Source organism: Phocoena phocoena, chromosome 2, assembly GCF_963924675.1.
Source record: "Phocoena phocoena chromosome 2, mPhoPho1.1, whole genome shotgun sequence".
In the NCBI taxonomy this organism is placed as follows: Eukaryota; Metazoa; Chordata; class Mammalia; order Artiodactyla; family Phocoenidae; genus Phocoena; species Phocoena phocoena.
This window is the reverse complement of record NC_089220.1, coordinates 152,129,859-152,137,842: the sequence shown is the minus strand read 5'-3', so window position 1 is coordinate 152,137,842 and position 7,984 is coordinate 152,129,859. Positions and strand designations below refer to the sequence as shown.

The window sequence follows — 7,984 nt, the reverse complement described above, 5'->3', positions numbered from 1 at the left end:
GCTGATAACATCCTTCTATGGCTCACCCGCCATCTTGGGTCTTTATCATTCATGTCTACCAGGGTGAAGGAAGCGTGAAAACCTAGACTATGTTGTTTTTCTGAATGTTACCAAAAGAGTTGGAAGAGAAGAGTAGAATCTTCCTTTCCACTTCTGTTTCTTATTTCCTTCTCATTGTCTCCCTTTCTCTCCTTCTTCTCTCTTGCTGCAAGCTACAAAAAAGCATGGAAACAGAAACTTAAAATTAGCATATATGCACAATGCTGCTGCTTTGGGCAATGGAAAAATAAACCATGCCTACATTTCTATTTTTCTCAGAATCTGAAGAACAACATTGGTTATTTGGGCAGTTGGCTATTCCTGGGTACATTTCAGAAATGACTTGTGTTTATTTATTAGTGGGTATTTTTAACAGTGTTTCAGAGCATTTCTCCAATAACCCCGCAAAGGAGTGTGGGCTCCAGCCCTGGCGAGGGACGGGGTAGAAAGGAAAAGATGTCATGGCTGCTGGAATCACCACCCGCTCTCTCCTTAGCACTTCTGCTCACTGGGGCCCCAACATGGGGGCAGTCATGGCCGTCTGAAAAGCAAGGCTCTGAGCTTTGTTCCTCCACCGGGGCTTCCGTGAAAGGACGTTGTTAGAGCCTGAATCGGATTACTTCACACACACACACACACACACACACACACACACACAGGGCTCAGGCGGAGATTCTGGAGACACAAAAGGATGGTGGATTCCTGAGCAGTCGCCCACAGACCTGAGTGGCCAGGAATGCTGCCGGCTCCTGGGCACTGACATCATCCCCCCTTCTGGCTCTGGGAGGAGCCCTTTGACCCCCAGGTCTTGGGGCAATTATTTTTAGCCTCAAACCCACCCTGTGGCATTTCCATGGTGCACTTGAGGGAGACAGAATTTTGGGGAGGGCCCCGTTGGCTTTTTTGAGCTTCCATCTCTGCCTCTGCCTGTGAAATTAGAGACTGTTAAGGATGGAGCCTATGGGTCCAGCATCTTCATTTGGTGGATGAGCCTGGAGAGGTCGACAGTCAGCTGCAAATCTGCCTTCCTGTTCCCCAGCTCTGCCCCGACCTCATCCCTCCTGCTCTGTTCTGTTAAAGCAGTTCCCAAAGAACCTGCTCTTGGGACAACCCTCACTCTCAAAAATTAATGAGGGGCTTCTCTGGTGGCGCAGTGGTTAAGAATCTGCCTGCCAATGCAGGGGACACGGGTTCGAGCCCTGCTCTGGGAAGATCCCACATGCCGCGGAGCAACTAAGCCCGCGAGCCACAACTACTGAGCCTGCGCATCTAGAGTCCATGCTCCACAACAAGAGAAGCCACGACAATGAGAAGCCTGTGCACCGCGATGAAGAGTAGCCCCCGCTCGCCGCAACTAGAGAAAGCCTGCGCACAGAAACGAAGACCCAACACAGCCAAAAATAAATTAATTAATTAATTTAAAAAAAATTAATGAGGACCCCAAGAGCTTTTGCTTATTTGGGTTATAGCTATCGATGGGTGTCTATGTTAAAAGTTAAAGCTGAGAAATTAAAAATATATATTATGCATTAATTCATTAAAATACATTAATAAACTCATTGCACATTAATACAACATATGAGTAATAGCTGTTTTCCAAAACAAAAAAAATCAGTGAAAAGAGTGGTATCATTCTCCAGTTTGCAAATGGTCTTCATGCCTGGCTTCACAGAAGACCATGGAATTGTTATATCTGCTTCTACACTCAATTGTTTGCAATATCACATGTCATGTAGCCTGTGGAAACTCCACAGTGAGAGACTGAGACGGAAACTAGCAACTAATGTCTTTGGATTGTTACAAAAAGAGCCTGGACACCCTCAGGGTTCCCTGTATCACACTTTGAGAACCACTGGTCTGTGATCTATCCATCTTTGACCCTCTTTTTAACTCTGGCTCATACAGTCATTTAATAAACATTCATTGAAGAATTGCTGAGTGTTGAGCTGGGAATTTAAAGACAAGGTAGCATATGTGACTCTGAGTGCAAAAACAAACAGCCGACTTTATCTTTCTACTGACGATGTAATTATCTGATCTCACGCCCATCTTTCTCCAGGATGCTGGGAAAATTAACCTCTATCCTTCCCGGGCTTCCCCATCCAAAGATTGTGGCATATTCCAGGGTCTTGAGTAGAGCAAAAGCTCTGGGGGACGGTCCTGTGGCCTGGCGCCCAGTCTACACGGGAGCCGTTGAAATATTCACTGCTTAGCAGCCGGCCCCGCACCTCCACGTCAGGCTTGAGGCTGGAGGAGGGTCTTGCTCGTGTTCCACCTGCCCCTCTCCAAGAGTGTGGGTACAGGGCCCCACTGGCTCCCCCCTGGGAACCGCAGTCCTCTCTCTCATTCCTTCTTCCTCCCCCCTGGTTCCTTCCTTGCAGGCCAGATTCTTCTCCCTGTAAGTTTCTTCGAGACACTGACTCTCTCCCAACCACCACAAAAAGCCAGGGAAATGTGCAGGCTGTTTCTGCTTCTTGCCCGCCTCCTGCTTCCCTTGGGATTAAGAGAGTTAATAATAAATGTGCCTGGTGCACACGGAGTAGCCAATAGATGTTCCTATTCTCATTCTTGCTGCCTTTACTCAGGGGACATTGAGGCACAAAGTTTGAATTCGAAAGGGGAAAATTCACGAAGAGAAACCCTCCAGGGTTCACATTTCCACGTGTCCCGTGAGGATGACACCGTGTCCTCCCCTTCACCAGCTGCCCTTGATGCCCAAGCAGAGGATGAGGACCATCCCCCAGCCCCCTTCTCCTCCATAGCCACTCTCCTGTCTCGGATCACACCATGTATTTTGTTCATGGAGAAACCTGCTCCTGGATCATCCACAGATTGTGAGAATCAGCGGGGTCTGTGGAAGCTTCTGCAGAGCCCCTGGGTCACCCATCCTGCCTGTGTTCAGGCCCCCCCAGGAACGGGCAAATCTGCAGAGACATCTGCTCCTCTCCAGCATGTCTGTCCTCCTTCAGGTGACCACCTGCCACCCCACCTGTTTTCAGTGGCGTCAGCTGTGAGCTCAGTGCCTCCTGGGAAGCCCCCCACCATGGTCTGACGGAGACGGTGGTCAGCCCCGGGCCGTTGCCATGGTGCAGGTCAACCATGTGGGTCCATCTTGTAGAGTCAGTGATTATTGGTGGAATGGCAGGTGTGAATGGGCAGAGGAAGGTCACCTCCGTGCAGGCTGAGAGCGTCCTCTACAGGATGCAGGTGGAGTTGCCACTTCCTCTCTCACCAGCTGGAGCCCATGGGGCAGCTCTATCTTGGCCAAAACCATTCTGGTCATTGATGCCTTTGCCCATCCTGATGGGGCTGCTAAGGCATGGTCCCTACTAGTTGTACATGTACATGTGTGTGTGTCCCTGGGCACACAACACTCAGAAAAATGGCACAGTATGGAGTCTTCTTGTTTTCTCCTAGGCTGTCAGCTGCAGGTCCCTCCACCAAGCCTTGGGAGTAAGTCTGGAAGAAATGTGGTTGGTGGACAATTAAGACTTTTTAAGTGGAAAATACCCTCTGCTTTTTTCTTAGGATGTGAACTCCGTGGATGTCAAGCCTGGTGAGAGCTGCTGTCGGACTCCTTTGTAAGACCAGGCTGGTGACTGCCAAGTGCCCCTGGTCTCCTGTGTGCTCAGGACAAGTGGGACCTGGTCCCGACTGTGGCTGGGCCCCAAGCCCCTGTGAATCTGGCAGCTTTATCCTCCTGTTCCCCTGGCCCAGACGCTGGAGATGAGCAGGACGCCTTCTGAACCATACCAAGTTCAGAGCAGAGAAACAGGGTTAGGACTCAGCCCCACAGGCCCCAGCCCCCAGCTTCCTGCACAAGCGACATGACGTGGGGTGATGGGGGCCTCGAGTCAAGAACTACAACAGATCAGGGCTCAGGAAAATTGCCCGCGTTGTCTGGTTCTGAGCAGACTCACTCGAGGTGAATCAGAGGTGAGTCAAGCGCCTTTGAGAAGGAAATGACTTCCCCGGCGGCCCTTCCTGGCCAGGGCACCATCAGTCACTCTCAGGAAACAGAAGGAGCAAGAGAGGAGACAAACGTTGCAAACGTCCCTTTTCTCCCAGGATTTGGTGGAATTGTCGTGGTTGATGATCCTCCTGTGGGGCTGGGTTGTTTTTTGACCAAGTCAGGCCTGTTCAGTGAGGTGTGGGAGTTCCCTGAAGACTGTTCTCCATATACTTTCCAGGGTACCTGTCCCAGGGCATAACCTTGGCTCTTCTCCTGGGGGAGGGGTGTTCCCTGGAAGGCAGGACATGGTTGCCAAGAGGCTGGAGAGCCTGCAGTCTCATAGCTCTTTAGTGGCCTCCAGGGTGGAGGGCTTTGTGGTGTGGACCCAAATTCCCGTGGCTGCGATCATGGCTGTTTTAGACTGTGGACTCTGGGAAGGCACTGGCCTTTCTGTCTAAGAGGCTCTGGTGTCTTTCAGCCCAGCAGCGCCCGCGGCTAAGGTACGATGATTTCTCAGGTCAGGCATGACTTTTTCTGCTGACAATTTATTTCCACACCTCCTAAAGGTGCTTAGAATCCAAGTCCTAGTTAGGGATGGAGGGAAATTTGGATCATCTAAACGCTTCATCTGACAGAAGAGGAAACTGAGGCTCCATGCCTGTGACATACTCAAGGTCACCGAGAAATTCATGGAAGACCCAGGACAAACCCCAGGTTTCTTCTCTGGCTGGTCCACTGTGTGCTTTATAGTTTCCATAAGGCTAGTTAATAACAACTCAATTTTCATATGCTGTAATTAATACTAATACAACTAATAATAATGGCAGGTTGTTTCTGTAACTCTGGAAGTTACTCCTTAAATTTGGGTCCTAAGTGTCTGTTGCCCGACCCTCATAAAGTTAGGTTTGAATGCAGCCTAAACTCCGCAATGCATCCGCAATGCATGATCGTGAGTAGGCATCATATTTTGGGGGTTGATTTGCCTAGAATCTCGATTTTTTCCCCTCCTCCGTTCTCACCATGAACGCAGGATTCATCTCCGCACAATCTGTGAACTGTTCCCAACAAGACTGTCCTCATTTCATCTCACACCACCCCCACTGGCAACACCAAGGGCTGTAACTGATGTGGTTCGGAGACCCGAGTCCAAGACGTAAAAATGAATCCCCTGTGACGGTCTGGACGACGCAAACAGATCCAGCGTCTGGCTTTAATGGGAGCGAGAAATTGCTAACAGATGACGGTGGGGCTCACGGGCTCCGGTCTCTGGCCTCCAACGAGAACCCTTCCTGATGGCAGCTCCTCCCCCACATGTGCCCCAGACGTGGGTTATTTACAGGACGCCACCCAGACCCCGCGATGCTAAATGTATAGCAGCAGAGGCTGCATGTGTGATGGCTGAGGTCATGGCTATTCATTTTAGCTGTAAAGACATTTGGTTTATAAAACCCCAGTGACTCCACTGGGAGGGGCTTTCGGAGAAGAGCAGCCCCCGAGTTCTCTTCCTGTCCCAGCACCGGTGGGATCAGCACTTACGTCACTGGCCCCCATTCAACGCTCTGGGGCCAAGGAAGGCCCTGGACTTGCTCTGGGCTATTTTGCCTTTTGGAGGAAGATGGTGTGAGTCACAGTGATTTACTACAAACTCAGCAGAAATGTGTCTGACGTGTTTGTGTCCCAAACAGAAGGCACAGAAACTGCTAAGAAATTACATGAGGGCTCAGAAACAGACATTTTGGGGCTCTGCAAGAGGCATTTGGACAAGTCTATTTCTGGAACCAGTTTTCTCATCTGTAATGTCAAAGTTGGGGTGGGGGGACCAGGCTATTTCTCAGTCCCTCTCCAGCCCTTACAGTGTGCAAGCCTGTGAGCGTGTTCAATTGTGTATTACCAGGGTGTTTTTAATCCGCATGCCGCCTCTCCCAAGGTGGCTGCTTCCTGGAGGTCAGGGGCCATGTCTGGGTGTACATGGCTATTTCTCTACCTCTTCTTGCCCCTGTGGGTTCAATACTCTTGAACTAAAGAGGTTAAGTGAGAGGCAGAGACGTTATTTAGAAGAATTTGAAATAAACCGCACGCCCCACACCGTGTCACAGGCACGCACCATGGAAAACGAAGGTGAAATGGGCAGTAACAGGCCATCCTACCTGGCAGGTAGAGGGCTTGCCTTTATGTATCCAAAGACGTCCAGGTCGATGGGTGACAAATAACGGCCATTATTCCCAAAAGGGAGCTCTTTTCAACCCTCTGCACACGAAAGAAGAATCACTGTCAGTGGGTGCCTTTTGAACACAACCAACAATAGCTCAGACTAAGATAAACGTGCCCCAAATCTACGCTCTTTTTGGCAAGTTGCGATTTAGCAAAACTGTGCTCATGTAGAGAAAGATGCGTGGGACAAAGTGGTACCGTGGGTGAGGATACACGTGATTTATATTTTCTTCTGCTTGTTCATTTGTATTTTCTATATTTTTAACCACAAACACAGATAAAGTATTTCAAGAAAAAAATCTCAATCCCATTTAATCAGTAATTTAAGAATGATGGGGAGGTCCTGCCCCCCCACCCCCAGAGCAATGGGCTTCCTGCCGCCCCCAGGGACAGAACCACTTCACTCTTCCTCTTTCTTGGTTGGGGTTTGGGCAAGTCTACACACTCCCCTTATATCAGCAACTCACATAGGGTCACAGGACTCCATCCTCTGTAACAGCCAGTCTTGTGGGACACCCACGGCCTGGGTGGATTCTCTCTCCTTTCATAGCATTTCACTTCTGAATCAGTCTGTGGGCCCTGAACTCTTCTTTCTCATGCCGTCCTTGCAGCATTTCAGGTCCATTTGTGAGCTCACCTCTCCAAATCTTCGAGCAGGTCCCTTGAGAGTGGTAATTGTGTCACCTCCCTCTTAAGTTTTCTTTCATCTTCCCTCCCTCCCTCTGTCCCTCCCTCCCTCCCTTCCTTCCTCTTTTTTCTCTTTCCTTCCTTCCTTTCTCTTTATTTCCTCCCTCTCTCCCTTCCTTCCTTCCTTCCTTCCTTTTCTTTCTTTCTTGTTTACTTGCTTGCTTTCTTTTGTTTTCTGGCTTTGTTGAGCTAAAATGGACGTATAACATTTTGTAAGTTTATGGTGTACAAAGTAGTGATTTTTATGCATATATAACAAAATCACTACCACAATAAGGTCAGTTACATCCAAAAACATGGAATGCCTCACAAATCTGTGTGTCATCTTTGCTCAGGGGCCATGTTAATTGCCTCTGGATTGTTCCAATTTTAACACTTACATTATTTCTAGTGACCTAGCTTGGTGCTTCATATCTATTAAGCATCGAGAAATAAATGCAAAATGCAATTGTGTTTGAACCACACTGACAGCATCCTGTCTGAATTCTGAGAATCTGTAAGTCAAGGACTTCAAGGCATCCCGATGAAGTTTGCCGAATGCAACAGAGAAAGAGGATGAGTTCTGAACATCAGGGCTTGACACCGTGAGCAGGCGAAACATGCAAGGAAAGGCCGTGAAACCTCCGTGGTCACGGGTCATTGCATTTGCCTTCTGGGTGGCTGAGGAGCAGTTGTGGCAGGTGTGGCCTGGAGGGGCTCCCAGAGCAGACCCTGATGGAAAGCACAGCCATGGTCCTGCTGCCTCTGCCGTGTGTCTTTCCCGAGGTTCACCCAGCGGAAACTTGGCCCAAAATCCTGTGACAAGCTCAGCTTCGGGCCGTGGTGACATCGGGCCTTGGAGGCTGTGAGTCCTGCACTGAGAGGATGCAGTCTGAGTCTCGGGCTCATTCCAGAGGCTACGTTTGCAGTGCTCTGTGCGTGTACAGGGCGCACAGGGGCCGAACGGCCTCCCCATCGCCACTGGCCCATCTCCGGCTCATTCATCTCCTGCAGCTGTCGGCTGAGAACAACAGGTGAAAGCAGGCCCGGCCTATTGTCCTGGGAAGACTTTAGCTACGCCTGTCACCCCCTCGCCTGGTGCAGACCTCCAGCTTA

General features: G+C 49.8%; 1 non-coding gene across 1 annotated transcript; it reads right to left on the bottom strand.

The window, feature by feature from the left end:
• Window positions 1-7,179: 7,179 nt before the first annotated feature.
• Window positions 7,180-7,283, bottom strand: LOC136119506 (U6 spliceosomal RNA). The gene has a single exon (XR_010655500.1). It is a non-coding gene; the product is annotated as a U6 spliceosomal RNA (small nuclear RNA).
• Between the last annotated feature and the right edge of the window lie 701 nt (window positions 7,284-7,984).